The sequence below is a fragment of the Melospiza melodia genome, unplaced genomic scaffold, assembly GCF_035770615.1.
Source record: "Melospiza melodia melodia isolate bMelMel2 unplaced genomic scaffold, bMelMel2.pri scaffold_62, whole genome shotgun sequence".
Taxonomy (NCBI): domain Eukaryota; kingdom Metazoa; phylum Chordata; class Aves; order Passeriformes; family Passerellidae; genus Melospiza; species Melospiza melodia.
This window is the reverse complement of record NW_026948801.1, coordinates 3,181,207-3,203,830: the sequence shown is the minus strand read 5'-3', so window position 1 is coordinate 3,203,830 and position 22,624 is coordinate 3,181,207. Positions and strand designations below refer to the sequence as shown.

Below are 22,624 nucleotides of genomic sequence, written 5' to 3'. Positions count from 1 at the left end.
AGATGGAATATGCCTTGCAATAAGTTGGTTAATATTCTGACTACTGGCAAACTTCTCTACCAATTGTACCAGGAGAGCCTCCTCCTCATCAGTCCATACCCTTTTGTGGGCCCCTCTGGCTGATGACTCTTTGGGATGAGCGGCAACAATCCATTCCAAATTCCTCACAAGGGGATGTGTTATCCTCTTGTGCTGGCCCAGGCCGATCGTGGTGGCAAAACCACATTGGCATACCTCACAGACCCAGTTGCCAGTTGGAGCCACACACAGCATCCCTTTACAACATGGGGCGTGACAGACAATACTGTGGTACTTAAGATTTTGTTTACCACATTTAGAGGACCTAAAGATGACCTTCTTTTGACCCTGGGCCCTCTTTAGATTGTCAATTAGCCCCAACATCCTAGTCAACCAGGTCGCACAACAAGGACAGGATGGCTTTCTCTCAGGGATGGACATGACAGGAGTTCTTATCGTTGCTCCGTCACCACTGGTCCTGGGAAGAGCCTCAGGTGTTCTTGGCTCTTCTGTGCCTCCATCTGAACACTCAGAATCCTCTTGAGCCAACCCCAATGGGGAGATCTCATAAGGCTCACGGAATTTTGCCAAGCCCTCCCATGCGACTCCCAGATGTATTCCACAACCCCTTGTAATTGTGGAGTTAACAAACTCCAGACATACCAGATTAAATCCCTCTTCCCTGGGCACAGAGGGTATATAGATGGAATCTTGGCATCTTTGATGCTTAGATCTAGTGGGTCAGTCTGAGTGGCAGTCAATACATATCGCAAAGCCAATGATCGCACCATCATGTCAAAGAGACAACAAAAAGAGTGAGGGTAGAAGTAGTTAGCAGCTGGCCCTCTCCCAGACTGCCAGCTGTGTCCAACACTAGCCTGTGGACAAGGCTTTAGGTAGCAGCAAAATGACTGTGCCAACTTTTTGTTTCAGCAGCTTGTGAAACTATTATTGGGTGGTGAGTCCAACAACAGGGAGGGCAGATTTTTGCTATCTCCCACACTGGTACAGAAGTCAATTCTGTTACCACAAGGGTATCCGGTGGGGCTACAAGGAGGCGTGACTTGCGCAGCCATGCCCAGTTAGTAACTATGCCCTCTCTTAAGAGAGTCAGAGTTACTCCCACTGTTTACCTGCGATTCATTGAGTTTCTTCACTTTGACATTCAAAGCACTGGGCAGAAATCACATCGCGTCAACACCTGCCTTGGGCCTTCGCGATGCTTTGTTTTAATCAAACAGTCATATTCCTCTGGTCCACACCACTTCTAAGCTGGCTGTTAGGCACTGGCCGAGGTGGGGCGCTGGCCTGGAGAACCCCCCGGGGACCCTCACCAGCATGAACTGCTTGGCCGGTGCCGGCTGCAGCCACACACACGCTGGCTGCCCACCACATACATCCAACTGCCCCCAGAGGAAACGTGCTACACTATTTTGGAAAGCAGCCGTATGGAGCCCCACGTGACAGGTTGCAGAGGCCACTGAAGGAGAAGGTGGATCAAGCCAACTTGCTGAACTCAAAGCTGTTCAACTGGCCCTGGACATTGCTGAAAGAGAGAAGTGGCCAAAGCTCTACCTTTACACTGATTCATGGATGGTAGCCAACACTCTGTGGGGATGGCTGGAGAGGTGGAAAGAGGCCAACTGGCAGCATAGAGGAAAACCAATTTGGACTGCTGATGAGTGGAAAGACATTGCTACCAGGGTAGGGAGGCTACCTGTGAAGGTCTGCCATGTAGATGCCCATGTCCCCAAGAGTAGAGCTAATGAGGAGGACCAAAACAATGAGCAGGTAGATCAGACAGCAAAGATAGAGGTGTCCAAGATAGACCTAGATTGGGAACACAAGGGAGAGTTATTCCTAGCTCGATGGGCCCACGATGCCTCAGGCCATCAGGGCAGAGATGCCACCTACAAGTGGGCACGAGACCGAGGGGTGGATCTAACCATGGACCATATTTCTCAGGTTATCCATGACTGTGAGAAATGTGCTGCCATCAAACAGGCCAAGGGAGTGAAGCCCCTGTGGTACGGTGGGCGGTGGTCCAAGTACAAGTATGGGGAGGCCTGGCAGATTGACTCCATCACACTGCCCCAGACACGCCAGGGAAGCGCTATGTGCTGACCATGGTGGAAGCCACCACTGGATGGTTGGAAACCTACCCTGTTTCTTGTGCTACGGCCCGGAACAACATCCTGGGCCTGGAAAAGCAAGTCCTGTGAAGACATGGAACCCCTGAGAGGATTGAGTCAGACAATGGGACTCATTTCAAGAACAGCCTTATCAACACCTGGGCCAGAGAACATGGCATTGAGTGGGTGTACCATATTCCCTACCATGCACCAGCGGCAGGCAAAGTTGAGAGGTACAACGGACTGTTAAAAACCACATTGAAAGCATTAGGGGGAGGATCTTTCAAAAACTGGAAGCAGCATCTGGCAAAAGCCACCTGGTTAGTTAACACCTAAGGCTCTACTAAGCGAGTGGGCCCTGCCCAATCTGAGCCTTTGCAGAGAGTAGATGGAGATCAACCTTGTCACCTTTTATGACCAGGTAACCCGCCTAGTGGATGCAGGGAAGTTTGTAGATGTTGTTTGTTGCCTTCTGGATCAAGACAGGCGACCTGGTTCTGAGGTACAGCTCGACAGCCCTCTCTCTAGGGCCGTTCGGGCCAATGATATACGCAGACACCAATGTGGTGGACGGTCAAAGGCATTTATTACTTCTTCTCATGGGGTCTTATAGTCTTAGGGATCTCTACGTCAAAAAGGGGTTTGTCCTTCTTACCTATGGTTAGTAGGGAATGGAAAAGTACTGGGTAAGGGATGGAAAGTTACTGGCTTCAGTGGGGCAACATTCCTATTGTTAATGGGACCACATTCCTATGTTAATTTCTTATCTATGAGTACCTGAGGGTCTTATCTATGGGGAACTGAGGGTCCTGGAGGGTCCTAGCTTTCCGTGACATCGCGAAGTCTTCCGCAGCGCCTCTTCCCTAGCTACCACATCTCCCCCTCCCTTTTCACAAATGAATGAGGTAGTCGTGTACATAGATACTGAATTGAGGTATAAAGTTGTAACTTGACAAGGGAAAGGGATTTTGGGAAACCTGAGTAAGCTTTTGCCAGACAAGTTTGGAAAATCTTGTGACTGGCAGTGTTCTTTGGTTGAATTCCCTGGTTGAATTCACAGCAACTGTCGTCGCCCTATGAACAGGATGTTGGTCCGTTCCAGGCGGCTCTGAATGAATGAGACCAGCTTGTTCAGCAGGCATGGTCCGAAGGTGACTGTTAGAAACAGCATCGCCAATGGACCTGTTATTATTTCTCTTTTGTGGATCCGGCTGGGTCCCTCAAGAAGATGGTACATCTCTTCGTCTGAGTGGTACAAGACCCTAGGAACAATCAGAACTTGGACACAGAAGTCGTTAGAGTCATTGAATTTGGGAAGGAACACACAAGGACTCACTCCGGATCGCTGGCAAACCCACATCCCCGATGCGGATGGGACTGCCCACTTATTGTTTTTCCTGTTCAGCCTGCCAATTTTGGTGCAGATGTTACCTCCCCGCTTAGCTAGGGTTGAATTGCCAAAGCATCTGCCTCGGCCTGTGACTTGACTCAGGGTGATTCCTTTGCGAGGGGTGTCCCATCTGCACTGGTGAGGGGCGTCAGCTGAGGAATAACTGAAGGGAGTGTTTAAAGCGACTCCTTTGAAAAAAGGGGGGTTTGACATCGTAACAAAGCCAGCAGGATTCGGTTAGGTTAGGGTTGGATTCGTTCAGGGATACAAAGGTAGCCTCTAACATACGAAGGATTGGGTCTGCGTCTGACCCGGTTAAGCGACTCATCTGAAAGGTTTCCGCTTGACCGGTCGGGACATTGCTGACCCCTGTGGGTAAGGTTTTGGGGTAGGTTATGTTTCTCCCTTTCGGCACGCTTTTAATCGCTTTGTTGGGTCCGACTGTTCGGGGTGCTGACGGCTGGAGCCTGATAATTTGCACGTTCACCCTCTCTTTTGACCCTTGAAGGACCACTGTCCACGTTCTGCCTGTGGCCCAGCTAGGGTGATCTGGCTGCAAGACCGTCATGTTGTAATCAGTGCATGCCTGAAATTTAGGGATTTTAAGTTGGTTTCGATGGGGGTTTTCGCGAAAGAAGAAGGGTATTTTGCAGCCGATGGGTGCCCAGGTGAACTGTAAGAATTTGTCTGGTTCTTGTGGGTCCCGCCCAGGCCCCGACGGTCTGGCATCTGTGACTATGGTTTCGCAGCCCCAGTGCCCACAATATCCCCACCCTGGGTGATTGCAGTAGCTTTTCCCAGGGTTTGAAGCTGGGCACCAGTAGGATAGGTACGAGTGTTTGACATGTAGGGAATAGGGGTTTACCCTTGGCTGTCCTGGAAACAGGTCTGTGATGCGGAGCACGAAGGATGGAGTGTTCGGTGTGGTGATTTCTCTGAGTGCTCTGCCACTACTAAGGTGTCGCATGACCCACCTGAAGGGCTGATGGGGGTAGTGGTCTGGGCTGGCTTGCCCTCTGGCGACAAGCCCCAACAGCAAAATCACACAGAAACACCCTTGGAGCTTGGGTCTCACCCGTGCGGGTCTCTCGGGTGCTGCCTGATGGCTTGGTGGTCTGTCACTTTCGTCTGGAACCGGGATGTACGCGTCACGAGGGCGTCTCACGAGCAGGTCCTGTAAACAAAGACTCGCAATTCTCGTCAGTCTCATTCTGCTCGCTATGAAGGTCCGGTTTAATTGACTTAAGTGGACACCACCTGATTTTGCCGTCCTTTTTGATAGCTGCATACCCTCGCCCCGTGAGCATCAGCCTCCAACCCCGTTCCCACTCGCCTGGCTTGTTTCTGATTACCACCTGTGGGCCCTCTTCTAGTGATTGAGTGGCCCAGTGTTTTTGGACGGGACTGTTTGTTTCGTCTCCCCTAGGGAATTGATTCAGTGCCAGCAAAGCGGTTGCCAGCATGCGTGCCTGATCTCCTGAGGGAATGGCATTGGCAAAGCCCTCTGCTTTTGCCAACACTTCTATCTTGGTTTTCAGGGTCTGGTTTGCTCTCTCAACTATGGCCTGCCCGGTACTGTTGTGTGGGATGCCTTGCACTAACGTGATGCCCCATTTCGCAGCGAATTCCTGTACTTGTTTAGAGATGAAATTGGAGCCATTGTCCGTTTTGATCTGCTTGGGGATACCAAGCCAAGCCATGGCTGTCAGCCAGTGCTGAATTGTGTTTTTGGAGTTGGTTTTGGGGTGCTGTGTAGCTATGATCGTCCCGCTGTAAGTGTCTACTGTCACTGCAAGCCATGCTCGGGGCTTCAGCAGTTGACATAAGGTGAAGTCCGACTGCCAGATTTCTGAGGGCTTGAGACCTCTCGGGTTGACTCCGCAGGTCCAAAGGGGTGACTTCTGGCAGTGAGGACAAGTGGCTACTACATGTTTTGCGTCCGCTGTCGAGATTCCGCATCTCTTCGCCAGTGTTTTGGCTCCGATGTGGAGTGACTCGCGCAGTTGACGAGCTCTTTGCAGGGTCCAAACGCCTTTTGCTGCGGCGTCCGCTTTATCATTGCCGGTCTGGAAGTAACCTTTGACTGTGTCATGGCTGTTGATGTGGATGACTGACACGGTGCCCTGTCGCGAGGAAAGTGCTTCTTCCAGCATTAGGGCTGCTGCTGATGTCGACACTCCTGGTCCTGCCATGGACAGGCAGAGCCTTGCCACGAATATAGAGTCCGTTACGATGTTGAGGTGTTCGTCTTGGAAGAGTCCGCACGCCAAAACCACTGCTGCTGCCTCCAGCTGTTGCACTGACAGTGTGGGGTCACACGCTTTGACGCAGTGCCATTGTTCTCCTGCCTGCCACACTGCTGCTGCGGTTGAAGTCGTGGAGGAAGCGTCTGTGAAGACCATTGGTCCTGGCTGCGGTCTGTCCTTGACCTTCGGTGGCATGTCCATGTCGACTATGGTCAGCAGCTTCGTCCAGGGTGGCTTGGAGGAGTAGGAGATTTCTTCTCCAAAGCCGGAGAGAGCAAGGGCCAGGTACTCTGATATTGTGGCTGACTCCGAGGTCGGCTGCTTGCAAAACGGAAGGTGGATGCTTGTCGGCTCTGTCCCTAGGTGTTTCAAGGCGAGTCTCCTGCCTTTCATGATGAGGCTGGCGATGCATTCGATTCCCGGGGAAAATGCACGAGCGAGTCTTCCGAGGACCACCCATTGGATTGGTCGGGCCTTTTCAGAAGGCCCTTGGGCCAGCGCTCCCACTCCCCCCTTCAGTGTAAAGTGGACGTACAAGTCCAGTGGCATGGCTGGGTTCCACCTGGCAAGTGTGCCAGTGGACATCTGGTTTTCGATGAAGTCGAGGGAGCTCGTTGCCTGCGGCGTCAGCTCCTTGGGATCCCAGGGGTTCTTCCCTTTCAGGAGGTCGTACAGAGAGTCCATGACCTCGGGAGGAATCAGGACGACGTTGCGAAGCCACTGCAGCGATCCCACCAGGCGTTGCACGTCGTGGAGCGTCTTGACGTCTCGGTTGATCTTCATCTTGGGGAGTGTCATGTAGGAGCTTGTGATTCCTACTCCCAGGAAGGTCACGCAGGGTCCTCTCTTGATCTTTGCGCTTGCGATCTCGAAGCCGTTGGCCTGAAGGGTCTCTGTGATTGTGGTCACCAGGTCATCTACTTGGCTTGTTGATGGTGCTGCAACCAGGATGTCGTCCATGTACTGGATGATGGTTGCGGTGGGATTGGAGTGTCGGACCGGCGTCAGTGCTTTGTCCACGGTGATCTGGCATATGGTCAGGCTGTCGACTAGGCCTTGTGGAAGCACTCTCCATTGGAAGCGAAGGTTGGGCTGCTCGCCGTTCCGAAACGCCACGGAAAAGGCAAATCGTTCTCTGTCCTCAGGGTGCAGGGGTATTGAAAAGAAGCAGTCCTTGATGTCCAGTACTGCGCATGGCTGCCCTGCGGGGATGGCTGAGTTCACGGGTAGCAGTGTCTGGACTGGACCCAGGGGTCGGATCGTCTTGTTCACCTCTCTCAAGTCGTGGACGAGACAATAGCCTTGTCCGGACCTCTTGGGGATCACGAATACAAGGGTGTTCCATGGGCTGGTGGAGGGTTCTATGTGACCCTTTTGCAGTTCGCGGTCGACCAGTTCCAGCAAGGCTGCCATTCGAGGCTCTGTCAGGGGCCACTGCTCAACCCATACAGGGTCTGATGATTTCCAAGTCAATTTGATTGGCAGCAGGGGGTGCACGGCAGTGGCCTTCAGGATATGTTTGTAATCCGAAATCCGAGCATGGAAAGGACGTCCCGTTTCCCCGGGGCCGGGATGCTTGGAGTGAGGGTGCTGCCAAGGAAAGCTGTGTCGGCTGGGGACAGCTCGCTGAGTTGTTGCCCTTCCTCGGAAGCCTGGACTAACGCGGTCGTCCTGCCATTCCTGCTTAAATACAGTCCGCCCCGCCCCATCAAAAAGCATGCGGCTTATTTGTTTAATATCAAAAGTGAGCAGATCGTTATTGCTAGAAAGGTCATCTTCAAGAGTGTGTACTACAGCTGAGTTGATCCCTATTTCTGAAATCGCTTTGGCTTCTATTGGGTTAACTGGGGTATATGCCCTTTGTTGGTTCCCCCGCGCTCCGGCAACCCCCCCCGGGAAAGCGTACATGGAGGCTGCCGGTGCCCGGTCCCCACAGGCTGCTTTTATTTTTCCCCAATCGCTGAGTTTGTGTTGCGATTGTTTCCCGATATTGTTTAAAGCTTTATTCGGTTTCGCTCAAAACCGCATTAATTCTGCTCTCTCGGTTTCCGAGTCCCAGCCGGACTCGGTCGGCTCTTCCGAGCTGTCTGAGCAGCTGTAACTTGACTCTGAGCCGGAAGCTGACTGCCGGTACGCTTCCGGCGCTCCGTGCTGTTTTGTGCGGCTTCGACCTCGCTCCTCCCTTCGGGGGTGGTGCTGCTCCCTCCCCCTGGGCTCCCCCCGCCTCCTGCCAGGGGAGGTCCTTACCCTACAAGGACCTAATTTGAATAGAGCGCTCTGGTTGTTCTTACGCTCCTCCGCGGGGGCCGCCCCATCTCCCCGCTCGCCCGCGCATGCGTTGTTAAGCAGGCTGACTCCGTTTCCGCCCCCCGCCTCCTCCCTTCCGCCCTCGCCATGTGGTTCGGCGCCATTTTTAAACGCACATGGCGGGGACGAGTTTTTACCGATCCCGGCGGGGTCCGACAATCCGGCCTTGTTCCGCGCCTCCTCCGCGAGTCCCTGCCAGAAGCATCGCGCGCGCTGCGCTGCTTCTTGCGCCGGACCGGCGGCCGGCGGGGAAGAGACGGATAGAGAAACCGCGGCTTTTTCGGACGGTTCCGAGGGGGGGCTAGGACCCGGCGGGCTCCGCGGGAAGGTCGGGGGGTCCCCTGGGGGTTCCGGGGGGTCTTCTGGGGGCTCTGGGGGGTCTGGGCTCGGGCTCGGGAAGGAGTGGAACGCGCCCGGCCCCCGAGTATTCCCGCCTTCAATCCGATCGCTCTCAGAGGCGGTCTGCGTCGCGGCCCCAACCCCTGGCTTTGGTGTAGCTAATAAACGTATACGCGCGGCTTCCTGCGTCTCCTGTTCTTCTAACGTCTTGCGTAGGGCCTCTTCTACTTTCCCCCACGCTTTGAGGTTTTTACCACTGCCTGCGGACTTTGAGTCCTCTGCTAAGGCGGCAGTGCACTTCTCCCGTGCTTCCCAATATAATATATTTACCGGACGTTCGATCGTCCCCAGCTCTAGGAGCCTTGCAATAGCAAGAGTAGAGTTCCTGAGCTCACCTTTAATTCCCCATTGCTCATGAGCCTGACTTACGACCTTCGCTGTGGATTCCGTGGTCCAAGCTGGTCCGGGGGGCGTCCCCCCCCGCTGTGGTCAGTCCTGCTGCCGCAGCCGCCGTCCTCGTTCCATGAGTGTTCCCGTTTCCCGGGCGCAAGCCGCTGTCCCGGGTTCCGGCACCAAATATTGCCTTCTGGATCAAGGCAGGCGACCTGGTTCTGAGGTACAGCTCGACAGCCCTCTCTCTAGGGCCGTTCGGGCCAATGACATACGCAGACACCAATGTGGTGGACGGTCAAAGGCATTTATTACTTCTTCTCATGGGGTCTTATAGTCTTAGGGGTCTCTACGTCAAAAAGGGGTTTGTCCTTCTTACCTATGGTTAGTAGGGAATGGAAAAGTACTGGGTAAGGGATGGAAAGTTACTGGCTTCAGTGGGGCAACATTCCTATTGTTAATGGGACCACATTCCTATGTTAATTTCTTATCTATGAGTACCTGAGGGTCTTATCTATGGGGAACTGAGGGTCCTGGAGGGTCCTAGCTTTCCGTGACATCGCGAAGTCTTCCGCAGCGCCTCTTCCCTAGCTACCACAGTTGTTTATTTGGATTTCAGCAAGGCCTTTGACACTGTCTTCCACAGCATACTCCTAGACAAGCTGGCAGCCTGTGGTTTGAACAGGAGCATTCTTTGCTGGGTTAGGAACTGGTTGCATGGCCGGGCTCAGAGAGTGCTGGTGAATGGTGCTGCATCCAGCTGGCGACCAGTCACCAGTGGTGTCCCTCAGGGGTCTGTGCTGGGGCCAGTACTGTTTATATTTTTATTGATGATATGGATGAGGGTTTAGAGTCTTTCATTAGCAAATTTGCAGATGACATTAAGCTGGGAGCATACATCAATCTGTTAGAGGGACAGAGGGCTTTGCAGAGGGACTTGGAACAGTTGGATGGATGGGCAGAATCTAATGGGATGAAGTTCAATAAGTCCAAGTGCCAAGTCCTGCACTTTGGCCACAATAACTCCCTGCAACGTTATAGGCTGGGGACGGTGTGGCTGGACAGTTCTCAGGAGGAAAGGGACCTGGGGGTGCTGGTTGACAGTCGGCTGAACATGAGCCAGCAGTGTGCCCAGGTGGCCAGGAAGGCCAATGGCATCCTGGCCAGCATCAGGAATAGTCTGGCCAGTAGGAGTAGGGAGGTCATTCTTCCCCTGTATGTGGCACTGGTGAGGCCACACCTTGAGTATTGCATCCAGTTCTGGCCCCTCACTTTAGGAGGGACGTTGAGATGCTTGAGCGTGTCCAAAGGAGAGCAACGAGGCTGGTGAGGGGCTTGGAGCACAAGCCGTATGAAGAACGGCTGAGGGAGCTGGGGTTGTTCAGCCTGGAGAAAAGGAGACTCAGAGGTGACTTTATCACGCTCTTCAACTTCCTCAAGGGTGGCTGTGGTGAGCTGGGGGTCAGTCTCTTTCTCCAGGCAACAACAGGCAGAACAAGAGGACACAGTCTCAAGTTGTGCCAAGGGAGATACAGGCTAGAATGAAGGAGGAGGTTTTTAACAGAACAAGTGGTGAAATACTGGAATCATCTACCCAGGGAGGTAGTAGAGTTACCATCCCTTGATGTGTTTAAAAAAGACTGGATGTGGATCTTGGTGCCATGATCTAGTTGAGGTGTTAGAACATGGGTTGGACTTGATTATCTTAGAGGTGTCTTCCAATCTATAAAATCTGTGATTCTGTGATTCTGCAGATAGCTTCGATAATAGAGGATTGTTTAGCTTAGAATAGAGTGTTGTTAATTTAGGGAAGCTCCGAGGTATCTTTTAAGTAGAAATGAAAGAATTGTCATTATAAGAATTAAGCTGTGAGAGGAAAAGCTGGGCTGCAGCCCAACTGGAGCCTGCAGGTGCTCCAAGCTGTAAGCCTGAACAGGCCACCTGCAGGGCAGCAGGATGAAGATGGAGAAGTGGCGAGGGGATACTTTGTTTCAGCCCGAATGCCAATAAAAGTCTAAAATATCCAGAGTGTTGTGAGACTCCCTTCCTTGCCAGGCTGTAGCTAAGTGGACAGTCCCTTTCAGAGGCCCAAAGAACATAGTGAGGTAAGCAGCTTTGCTTACCTGAAGTGTGGAATGCCCATGGGCAGCTGCAAGACTTGCGGGTAATGAATGCCAGGTGATGAGCTCACATTCAGGACAACACTAGGATGCAGATGTGCAGTCCTTTCTGGGCCTCTTGTCTTGAAGATGTCAGGGTGATCAGCAGCAATCACCATTTTGTTCCCACCCTCCTCTCACTATGTCACCTATGGGATGGAATGGCATTCTCACAGCAGCATCTGGCCCTTCCTCCCTGCTTCTCTTTTCCCCCCTTTTCAGCCCAGAGCCCCAGGGACCATCTGGGCCAGCCTCATCCCCCACGGATGTGTGCAACCACCAGGGCCTCCTGCAGAGCCCCATTCCCACTCTGCTGCCTCCTTGGCCTTTTCCCACATCTGGGCCAGCCTCTTGTTGCCAGCTGTTGTGCGCACACACACACACACACACACACACACAGAGCATACCACACCTGTCAGGGAGCAATTTGATGCAGGAGCCCCTGCTAACCATGGCTCAACAGCCCGGCACTTTTCCCACCCAGCTGTGGCTCCATTTGGACTCCATCTGCTGGGATACCCACTGTGAGGGACTGCTCAGGGCCTGGATGCTCCTCGAATGGTGTCCACAGGCCTGATTTCCACGCCTCCCCATTCCTCCTACCCCTAAAGCTGCCTCAGCCTTCTAAACACAATTTTTCTTACTCTAATGGCTTCCTGTGCTTTACTGCATACTGTAAACAGGAGTACACAGTTTTGATTGTCTTTGCTCTAGAATTAATAAAGATAAGTTGGAAGTGCTGCTAGAGTTTGTAATTTCAAACTTGAAGCAACTGCAAGAAGTAGAGAAGCTTTCTGTGCAGCTTTTCAGTGAATCTGAAGTCTCCTTCCTCTTCACTCACTTTCAGCATATCTGTTGATTTTCCTTTGCTGTCATCTTTTAAGGTTCATCACTTGTCTATCCATCTGTAACAAAACCCTGTAAACCCAATGCAAATTTACCATCCTTTGTATTTTTCCTCTTCTGGAAAAACTGAGGCTCCTGTCATCTAGACTTTGATTCCCATCTTGGCTCTGGCTAAGAACAGAACAAATGGAATTTATTACCTGCTAGTAAGACCTGCTATCAAAGGTCACAGTTAGAGCTAAGCATGGTGCTTCTCTCCCTCTTTTGAATACACATCTTTGTGTCTAGGCCTGGGGATTTCCAGGAGCACCTGGAAGCTACTGCCAAGAACAAAAGTCTCGCTCTTGCTGGTTTGGATATGGATCTTTTGGTAGGATTTTGATCTACACCTACAGTGACCTACAGGAACTGGATCTTTGACACAAAGTGCCTTCAAGCAACATTTCAAAGCATAGTGGGCAATGAAGTCCAGATACTAATGAGTAGTGGTTTGTTTGAACTCTGTGTAACATATGGTACAATAGCCCAAAAGATGTTATTTTTGAGTGTTTCAGTTGTTTAAAACTTAGTCTTATTCTTGTCAACACTTTTCTTTCCTCCCTTCAGAAATCTACATGCCCAGGTACTAATTTCTTTCTCAGTTTGCTGACAAGTTACCTGTCAGACAATACTTGTTTCTTGACCCAGAGATGGGGCAACTGTCACCATTAGGCCAGACGTGACATACACACGTGATCAGGGTCCAAGAAGAAAAACAGTTTTTTATTCTGCACGTTGTCCAGCTTATACACTCTTAACCAAACGTGATCTTCAGTCCACCGCTGGCCTTGGCTCGCAGGTGGCCACCAAGTGAGTGTCCTGTGTCGACGGAAGGGAACCAGGACATCATTTTGATCATCACAGGCTCAATTTTATTGATCAGTACGGCGGGTTAAATACAGTTAATAATGAGCTTCATACATATTGCAAAAGTTGAGCTCAGGATTGGTCAGCTTGCATATCAGCACCTACGCCTACTTCTACATTCCTATGGTTCTACTTTTGATACTTTCTACATATTCTTAGGATGTATTCAGGACTAATCTCAACTCCCTATCCTCATGTTGCAGCAAGGTCGCTGCTGACTCTTCCTTTTAGCTTGCTGACTGCTGACTTTTCTCCTTCAGTTTAACCAGTGGCATTATATCAGTGTGGCCTTTCTCAGCTAACCAATTATTAATAATGCTCTCCACATTTCCCCCGTTTTCTTCTTGTGCAAGGAGATTAGTTTGCCATGTTTTTGCTATTGTACGGCTGACCATGTTTTGGATACAGTTAAAGATACAAGGCAAAATAAGCAAAAACAGTAAAATTACACCCAGCAATCCTATAGCATAGATCACAAGGTTCCTCAGCCACGGTCCGAGTCCCAGGCCTTTAAGCCATTCGTCAATTCTTAAACCGTCTTCTTCCTTAAGTTTGTGAAGTCCCTGTTGTAACTCTTTTATCTTAGTGTGAATGGACACTGAATGATCAGACAGATTCATGCAACACATTCCCTCGAACTCTTCACATCCATGCCCTTGTGCTAAGAGCAAAAAATCTACAGCAGCTCTATTTTGCAAAACAGCATGGTTAACACTTTGCACATCTGCAGTTAGCATGTCTAGAATTTGTGATGTCTTGTTCAGCTCATTTTTTGCCCAGCATCCTAATTGTTTTGCTAAATTCATAGCTTTATTGGCAGATCCTCCTGGTAAGATAGTTGAAACCACCACCTGTTTGAATGTGCCCCAAAACCGTGGATCTCCTATCTTGCTGCAGTCTAAGTCATGTATGCTACGTTTTCTCCTGTTTGAATTTTGACTCAGCTGCATTAGCAAGGACACATTAGGATGAAACAATGACAATTTTCCCAAAAAACAGGGTCCACCCTGTGGTTTAGCTGGTATACCATTCCACGCCCTGTCTCCACAAATCAAAAATATTCCTGTGGGTAATTTCATTGGTGCTGTGATATTTGTGCCGTTACATTGACTGTAATGCTGTGGAGAGAATTCACTCACATTCAGGGATGAATCTAGGGTGGCCCATGTTTCTTTAGGTTGGTTTAAATTCTGAGCACCCGAAAGTTTGAAGCTAAACCATCCGCCAGCTGTAGTGTTAGATATACTGGCATTTGTACTTCCAAAAAGATCCAATTCCTCAGGAGGAGAGTGCAAAGAGGTGTTAAGTGATTGGATTAGTAAGCATTGACGATAGCCATCACTCTGACCTGCAGTATACCCCTGTTGCACTGGCAATGTGATGTTTGACATGTTAGACATACATAAGGTTTGATTGTTTATCAAACTGCAAAATTCTCCAGGAGGCCACACCGGAAGTTCCACCAGGCATGTTCGAAATGGGTTAGTGACTCCTCCAAGACTAAGACAAAGTGATGATTGGTTAGTTTGATTAGCAAGCGTTACCCATAAATTTTCCCTTGGTTGACTAAAGTGTGTTACTCCTACTGCCTCACTTGCTACAGCATTGAGCAGTATTACAAAAACAAACCTCATTTTTCTTTCTGCTTACTTTGTTTTTTTTTTTCTTTCTTCTGCTTACGTTGTTTTTTCTTTCTTCGCTGTCTTTTCCCTGGTTCGCTAAATTGTCTATTGTAAGGCTGAGTCAATTTTTGAATACACTGATCTAATTCTAAATCAGCATCCTTGCTCACAAGTATAGCACGAGGTAAGTTTGAAGGCAAATCAGCTTTGCAGCGAGCTGCTATGATACGTGAGGCTCTAGTGATTTCAAATATTCTAAGGTTTTCCTGTAACTTCCACCTAAGATATGCTATAACCACTTGTTCTGCACTCTCAAAGAGCTGTAATCCTGTCCGTCCTGGCAGGCCAGTACTTTGTTCAAGAGCTCTAACCCAGATATGATTTCGAATCCACTTTCCAAAACAAGATGTACACCATAAATATCCCAATGACTTCTGTGAATACCAATAAATCTGATTACAATCTGCACAATGCAAAGCTACCCATGCATAGCATTTATCTTTATCCTTTTTGCAAACATAACAAGGAAGCGAATGTAAGTAAGGACCAGTATAAAATTGTGTATCTTCAACCCAAAGCAACCAATTCAATGGTGGTGATCGCAAAGCCTCTTCAGCCTTTTTACTATATGAGTCTAACAGCTCAAGGTCTTTCTTTAACACAAGGTGTATCTTATTTCGTAATCGTAGTTCTTGTTCGTTATCCTCCTCAACAACTATATCCTCCCGAGGGTCCCAGAACAGTAAAATTGTTCTAATCATAGAAAATTAATTAGCAATCACTGATACCCCTATTCAAATGAGACCGTTCCCTTTTTTGCCTTCTTTTTCTTATCTGTCTTCAATCTTGCTGCTCCTAATTTCACTGGTCCTGCCACTTTCAAACTTAATTTTTTCAACTTATCAATGCAGCAATCTAATGCTCTATCAGGATCCCCTTGGAAGGGTCCTACAACTGAATGCTGTGTTAAAGGCACTAATTTCCTACACCTTATAGAAACTATACGTGATTTACTTTGAACCTTAATTCTATTTACAATACATTGTATTTCCCATCGATAATAAGCAAGAACATTCTGTTCAGGAGACTCATAAAGATTTAAAGCTATATATGCGTTTTTCCCCGTTTGTCTCCTTAATTCATCTTGCCAGCTTTTACCCCACGTGTGCTCGTGTTCACAAGTATGACACCACAAATCCCGTAATAGTGATTGTTCTATCCAAAAAGTTCTTTTACAACCCCCACAACGTAGAGCTATCCAGGCAGCACAATGTGGATTTTGACAGTCAAGGCAATGTAGTTTCGCTGGATCTGTTAAATGAAAAGTTGATAATGAGTCAATAAAACCAATCAACTCCTGGGCCGTCCGGTAGTGACGTGTCAGTGCTCTGTCCACCGCTTCCGAGTACCCCTTCAATTGAAACAGTAGTGGTTGTAGGACTAGAAGCAGTTTCTTCCCCAGTTGCTCCCTGTCCTCCTCTGTAAGGCGATCCACCAGAGGCTGCATCAAAAACAGGTTTAGTCCACTTAGCAGGCACCCACAAAGGCCCTGTAGGTGAGGAAACACAAAGATACCCCCGACCCCAATATAATACCTTTGCAGGTTTTTCCCATAATCCTGTACTTGGGTTCTTATACTTAACCCAGACCTCTGTTTCCTTAGTATTTTCCTGACCTGACCTTGGATGATGTTTCATTGCAGGGGGGGTATCATCTTCCCCAAAAATGCATAAATGATTAATCACATACAAAACCTTAGCCAAACATGCTTGTGGATCTGCCAAATCTTGATGTTTTTCAATATACTGCTTAAGGGTACCGTTTGCTCTTTCCCGTAAAGCTTTCCTTAACTGTATCAGTAACTCATACAATCGTTTATTATTCACTTCCTTAATTGCTGCTTCCTCTATTCGTTTGACTACTCCTGCAACATACATAGAGTCTGTGACCACATTTAAAGGCTCCTGTAAGTTGGACACCGCCCATACTACTGCTAACAATTCCAAAGTTTGTAAGCTATCTGCAGGGTCTGCTGTGAGGAGTTGATGCTTCCATTGTCCTTTTTCTTGCCAGGTAACAGCAGCACGCCTTGATTTCTTTCCTGCATCTGTAAAAACTGTAATAGCTCCTTCTATGGGGTTTTCTTCTCTCAAAGGTCGAGTAATCCAGTTCCATTCTGTCATCCATTGCAAAACTCTAGGCACTAATTTACTAGTCTCTACTTTAGCAGGTGACATCAATAATGCTTCTTGTAAATTCTTTGAATTTATCAAGTACCAGTCCAAAGTTTCTTTTTCCATAGGTAATCTAATAGTAGCAGGTTCTCTACCATCCACTTCAAGAATTCTGAGACGCCCCTTTTTGATTAATGCAGCTAATTGTTCGATTTTTGAAAATATTGTTTTCTTATGCTGTAGTGGTGGTGACAACCATTCCAAAACCCGTATCTCCCCCGTTTTCTCTTGTTCTTGAGAGAGAGCACCAAGCAAGTGGCAAGGGCTATTCTAAATAGTAAGGTCAATGGGGTGGTCGAGTTGTCGACGAGACACATACCCTTGCTGTACACAGTTACTAATTTGCTGCAAGGCAAGATGATGCTCCTTTGTCAGGTGTACAGGAGTAGTAGGGTCCACACCTTTTAACAAAGGTCGTAGGGCTTCTAATAAGTGATTTGGTATTCCCACAATAGGCTTCAGCCACTGTAAGTCTCCCAGCAACTTCTGTGCATCATGTGGAGTTTTAATGTCCAATTGTAATTCCAATTTTTGTGGTATTACTATTTGATCCATCAAAGTCCATCCCAAATATTTCCAGGGCTTTGTAGTCTGAATTTTCTCTGCAGCAATAACAAGTGAATATGCAGCAAGAGTATTTTTAATGGTGTTAATCTGTAAAGAGGAGAATGGCTGTTGCTGTGCAAACAAAATATCGTCCATGTAATGATATATTATAGTTGCTGGCCATTTACGACGTAGTGGCTGTAATGCTGCATCAACATAAAGCTGACATAGGAGAGTTGCGCATGCCCTGCGGAAGAGATGTCCATTCAAATCTTTTATCTGGTTCCCCACGATTTATTGCTGGTAAAGTAAAAGCAAATCTCTTCATGTCATCAGGATGCAGGCCAATAGTGAAAAAACAATCCTTTAGGTCAATAATTAAAAGTGGCCAGTGTTCTGGAATCATAGCTGGATTTGGAAGACCAGGCTGTAAGGCCCCCATTGGTTCCATTTGGTCATTTACAGCCCTCAAATCATGTATCAAACGATATTTCCCTGATTTCTTTTTGATTACAAAAATAGGTGTATTCCAAGGGCTTGTGGACAGTCGTAGGTGCCCTTTTGTATATTGTTCCTGTACCAATTCATGGGCATGCATAAGACACTCCCCTTTTAATGGCCATTGCTTAACCATCACTGGTGTATCCGTTTTCCAGGTGAGTGGAATGGGGAAAGTCTAAGCAATGGCAATTACCCCAAAGGGTGCTGATTAGTTAACACCACTCCCAATTGTGTTAAAATGTCCTTTCCAATTAAGCAGGAAACTGTAGGAGGCAGTTGAACAATTGAAAACACAGCAGATATTTGTTGATTCTCAATGCACACAGACAAAGACGGCGACCTGCTTGCCAATGTAAATCCTCCTACTCCTGTGAGCATGTTTGATGAAGGAAATAGAGGCCAATGTTGTGGCCAGGCTTCTGGAGAAATGATGCTAGTATCTGCTCCTGTATCCAATAATCCATGAAGGGTTATGCTTTGATGCCCATAGGTAATTTCAACCTTTTGTTTTGGTCTATTTTGTAAATCCACAGTTAAAAGTGTAACACCAGTAGAGCCAAAACCTTTTTCATCCCGTGTTTGACCAGTAAATGATTGTATTCCTGATGTCATTTGTGACAGTGGTACCAATTGTGCAATGCGTTGTCCTTTTGTAATTTTAATCGGAGGATAAAGGGTGTAAGCCATAATTTGTATTACCCCTGTAAAGTCCGCATCGATAACACCAGGCAAAACAAATAATCCCAACATAGTTATAGAGGAACGTCCCAGCAATAATGCTCCACATGTTTGTCCATTTAGTATAAGAGGACCCTTTATTCCAGTGGGTATCCTCTCAGGCCGGTTTGTCATTAGTGTGACGTCTACTGCTGCTGATAAGTCCAAGCCGAAGCTCCGTGTTGTTGCGGGTTGCAGACAGGAGGTAGCAGCGATGTCACGGCAGCAGCTGGTGTCTCCGATGTCACGGCGGCAACTTGTGTCTGTCCCTCATTGCCGCATCGGTAACACTTGATGAATGGTCTCGAGCCTCTTTACGTGACTGCCAGTGAGCCGCTTTGGAGAGGAGCAAGAGCAGCTAACACCTGATTTTGAGTAGACTATGCTTTTGCAACCCTAATCCTAATTCCTTTAAGGCTTCTGCTATAAATGCCTGTGAAGCTGTTGGCATTAATGCCATTCACTCTAATGCTTCCTCAATAGTCCAATTTGCCCCTAAAGTAGCTAACACTCTTTGGGTTGCTGGATTGCTATTTTGCAAAGCACACCTGCTTCAATAGCGCCCTGCAACACCAGCCCGATCTATAGCAGTAGCTGCTCTATCTATAAAATTTCCAAATGATTTTTCCCTTCCTTGCTTAATACCCATATAAGCTGGTAACCCTCCTGGCTCTTTAACCATATCTATTGCAGCACGCACTAACCACATAGACTCTGTAAGTTTATCTGCTCCCGATATCATCTGTGCCTCTGTACGTAAATATGCCCCTAAGCCCATCAGCTTCTCTACTGTCACCCCATGTAATGGGTCTCCCTGGGCTCGTTGTACAGCAACCGATTCATTTACCAACGCGTGCCAATGGGCATTAAATAATAACTGCTGATGCTGAGTAAATATCAACCGAACTATTCCTCTTAAATCATTAGGACATAAAACCTGAGTATTAAAAAGATAATCTAACATTTGCTTAACAGGTTCACTTTTTACTCCAAACTGACTAACCGTAGAACGTAGCTGAGTTAACAGCTTCCAATCTAAGGGAGTATATTTTGCTATATTATGCGTAAGGTTCCCCTGTGCATCATACTGTGGTGTGTATGTAACTGGACATGCAAGACTAGAAGCTATTTCCACCGCCTCACCATCCCCCATTTGCATTACTTCTTTCGCCAAAGCAGCCCAAGCTTCCCTCCTCTGTTTAGCCATCTCCCCCCATGGATCACGGTGTGCCCCTGGGATGGGATCTGGCCCTTTAAGGGTGCTATGCTGCTGGCGCTTCGGTGCAGACACCGAGTTTTCGCGCGGGGGGGGCAGTGAGGCAGAGGCTGGCTCGCGCGGGGGAAGCGGGAGCCCCCCCTCCCCCGCTGGAGCTGACAGTGAAACCGGAGCCGGCTCAAGCAGAGCCAGCCTGCGGGGGGCAATCCTCCCCCCCGCTGGAGCCGGCTCGGGCGGGGAAGGTGACCCCCCCACCGAAGCTGTAACCTGAGCCGGCTCATTGAGGGGTAGCGGCGGAGGCAAGGCTGGCGGCGGAGGCGAAGCTGGCTTGCCCCTCCCCCCACCATCCGACCCGCCTGAAGCTGGTGGCGGAGGCAAAGCTGGCTTGCTCCTACCCCCACCATCCGACTCGCCCTCCCCCTCTGACAGGAAAGGTGCAGACGGTTCCACTGCGCCTATAGAGAAATCCTCCACACCACTTTGCTGGGGACTCTTAGGCATAAGTACTTTAGTTACAGAGGGTGCCAGGGGATCATCTTCACGACCATACCCTATATTCCTCTTATGAGCTTCTGTTGCCCTTTCTGCTGCCTTTCTCTCAGAGACCTGCTGAAGTAACGTGTTATACACCACCCGCCATAACTTCCCGAATTTCTTTGCTGTCTTATCATCATCTAGTACTGTATCCCACAATATTTCCCCAAACTTTCTCCACTCTGCAAGCTCATGAACTGTATGAGGATTAGAAAAGATACCCTTAGCATGGCCATAAGCTAATAACCCTGGTAACTCCTTTTTTAAATCTATCCCTTTTATCCCACGCCGCTCTAAATAGGCGGTAAATAAATCATATGCCGCTTGCCTATCCATACCTATTAATCAGCGCGCGCTGTTGCAGCTCTCCAGGCTCCGGCGGACACGTATTGGCTTAAGTCACAGTTGTGAACCTTAAGGGTGCTTCAAATTCCGGCACCGTCCCGGCTGCTGGGACCCAAACCCAACTTCCCCGACCGTGGCATAATCCCTTTTTCTTTTAATCCGAGAAAAAGGGCAGAGATTCGGTTATGCCCGCATTCTCCACCATTTGTCGACGGAAGGGAACCAGGACACCATTTTGATCATCACAGGCTCAATTTTATTGATCAGTACGGCGGGTTAAATACAGTTAATAATGAGCTTCATACATATTGCAAAAGTTGAGCTCAGGATTGGTCAGTTTGCATATCAGCACCTACGCCTACTTCTACATTCCTATGGTTCTACTTTTGATACTTTCTACATATTCTTAGGATGTATTCAGGACTAATCTCAACTCCCTATCCTCATGTTGCAGCAAGGTCGCTGCTGACTCTTCCTTTTAGCTTGCTGACTGCTGACTTTTCTCCTTCAGTTTAACCAGTGGCATTATATCAGTGTGGCCTTTCTCAGCTAACCAATTATTAATAATGCTCTCCACAGTCCTGGGAGGGCATCTTGGAGTGGGCACAGCTGGTAAGTGAGCAGAGCCAGCGAGAGGAGCCGGTGGGGCGTGCCGGGAGGGGCTGAGGTGAGGCCCGGCAGGGCGGCAGCCAGAACGCTGCGAGGGCAGCGAGCGTGGAGTGAGCAGAGGCTGAGCAGTGCCCCAGGCCGGGCCATGGTGAGCTGCGGCGGGGCCGGGCAGGGGCTGCCTGAGGCGTGGCGCAGCATCAGCCCCACTGATGGCATTGCGGTCCCTCTGCAGCACAAGGGCGCCCTGGTGCTGGTGCTGCTGTGGAAGGTGTCGTGGCCTGGCTTCCGCGGCGTCATGCAGCTCCTGGACTGGTTCGAGGTTCCCGAGGGCTTCACACTGCTCATGGAGCGCCCGCAGCGCTGTCAGGACCTCTGGTACTTCCTGCTTGAGTGGCAGTTCCTGACAGAGCCCGTGGCACGGGGGCTGCTCCGCCAGGTGCTGGAGGCCGTGCGGTGCTGCAGCAGCCGGGGTGTCCTGCACCGCCACATCAAGGCCGAGAACGTCCTCGTTGACCTGGCCACGGGCAAGGCAAAGCTCATCGACTTCGGGTGAGGCACAATCCTCCAGGGCACGTTCTACACCAGGATGTCAGGTAAGCCCAAAGCCGGGGCCCAGCAGGGCAGCAAAGTTTCCCCCTTGGCTGGCAGAGGGGGAAGAGGGAGTGAAGAAAGGAGGGAGGGAAGGAGGGAGAATCCTTCTTCAGCCAGCTGCAGCCAAGTTGCTTTTTGGCAGGGCAAGGGCTGGCTGTTGTGGAACAGGAGCTGGCTGGGAGGGAGGGAGCAGCATGGGCCTGATGAGCTATGCCCGTGTCCCATAGGAACACCGGAGTACAGCCTACCAGAGTGGATCCTCTTTGGCTGCTACCATGGCCAGCCAGCCACCATCTGGTCCCTGGGCATCCTGCTCTATGAGCTGGTCTGCAGGCACCTTCCTTTCCACACCAACGAGGACATTGTCTGGGGCCAGCTCTTCTTCCTGCCCCGGGTGTCTCAAGGTGGGGATGTGCCTTCAAGGCATGAGGGGAAGAACGGGATTGGGAGGGGCAGCTGGCACATAAGCGTCCTGCTCTTGCAGCTGGTGAGGAGGTAGATCTCCTGGGCTCAGCTGGAGGAGGTGGCACCTGTGCCTCTGTGCTGGTGTCCTCCGCAAGAGAGGATTGATAGGAAGATTTTGGCTGTAGCTCTGAGCACTCCTGGTGGCCTGGGCATTGTGGAATGTGGGAGAGCATGGACAGGAGCCTTGTCCCGCTGAGCGGCGGTTTCTGGTTTCACTCCGCAGAGTGCCAGCACTTCATCAGGTGGTGTTTATGAATGCAGCCCACAGACAGGCCATCACTGGAGGACCTTTTTGAGCATTCTTGGCTGCAGGAGCCCAGCCTGGCCCAGGAGACAGCAGAGATGCATTCCTGTGCACAGTAGGATCCAGGAGCCAGCAAGTAGCACCAGCACGCGTCTTGTGGCGCTGGAAGAAAACCCTGGAGCATTTCCATGCGACTGCGGCATGGAGGAGAGAGCGCAGCCAAGGAAATGCTTCCGCTGGTCCCCATGAGCTGTGGAGGGAGCGGCT

At 49.6% G+C, this 22,624-nt stretch overlaps 1 pseudogene; it reads left to right on the top strand.

Annotated features, from left to right (window-relative positions):
• The first annotated feature begins 21,202 nt into the window (after window positions 1-21,202).
• LOC134413954 (serine/threonine-protein kinase pim-3-like) lies at window positions 21,203-22,218 on the top strand (annotated as a pseudogene).
• The last annotated feature ends 406 nt before the right edge of the window (window positions 22,219-22,624 follow it).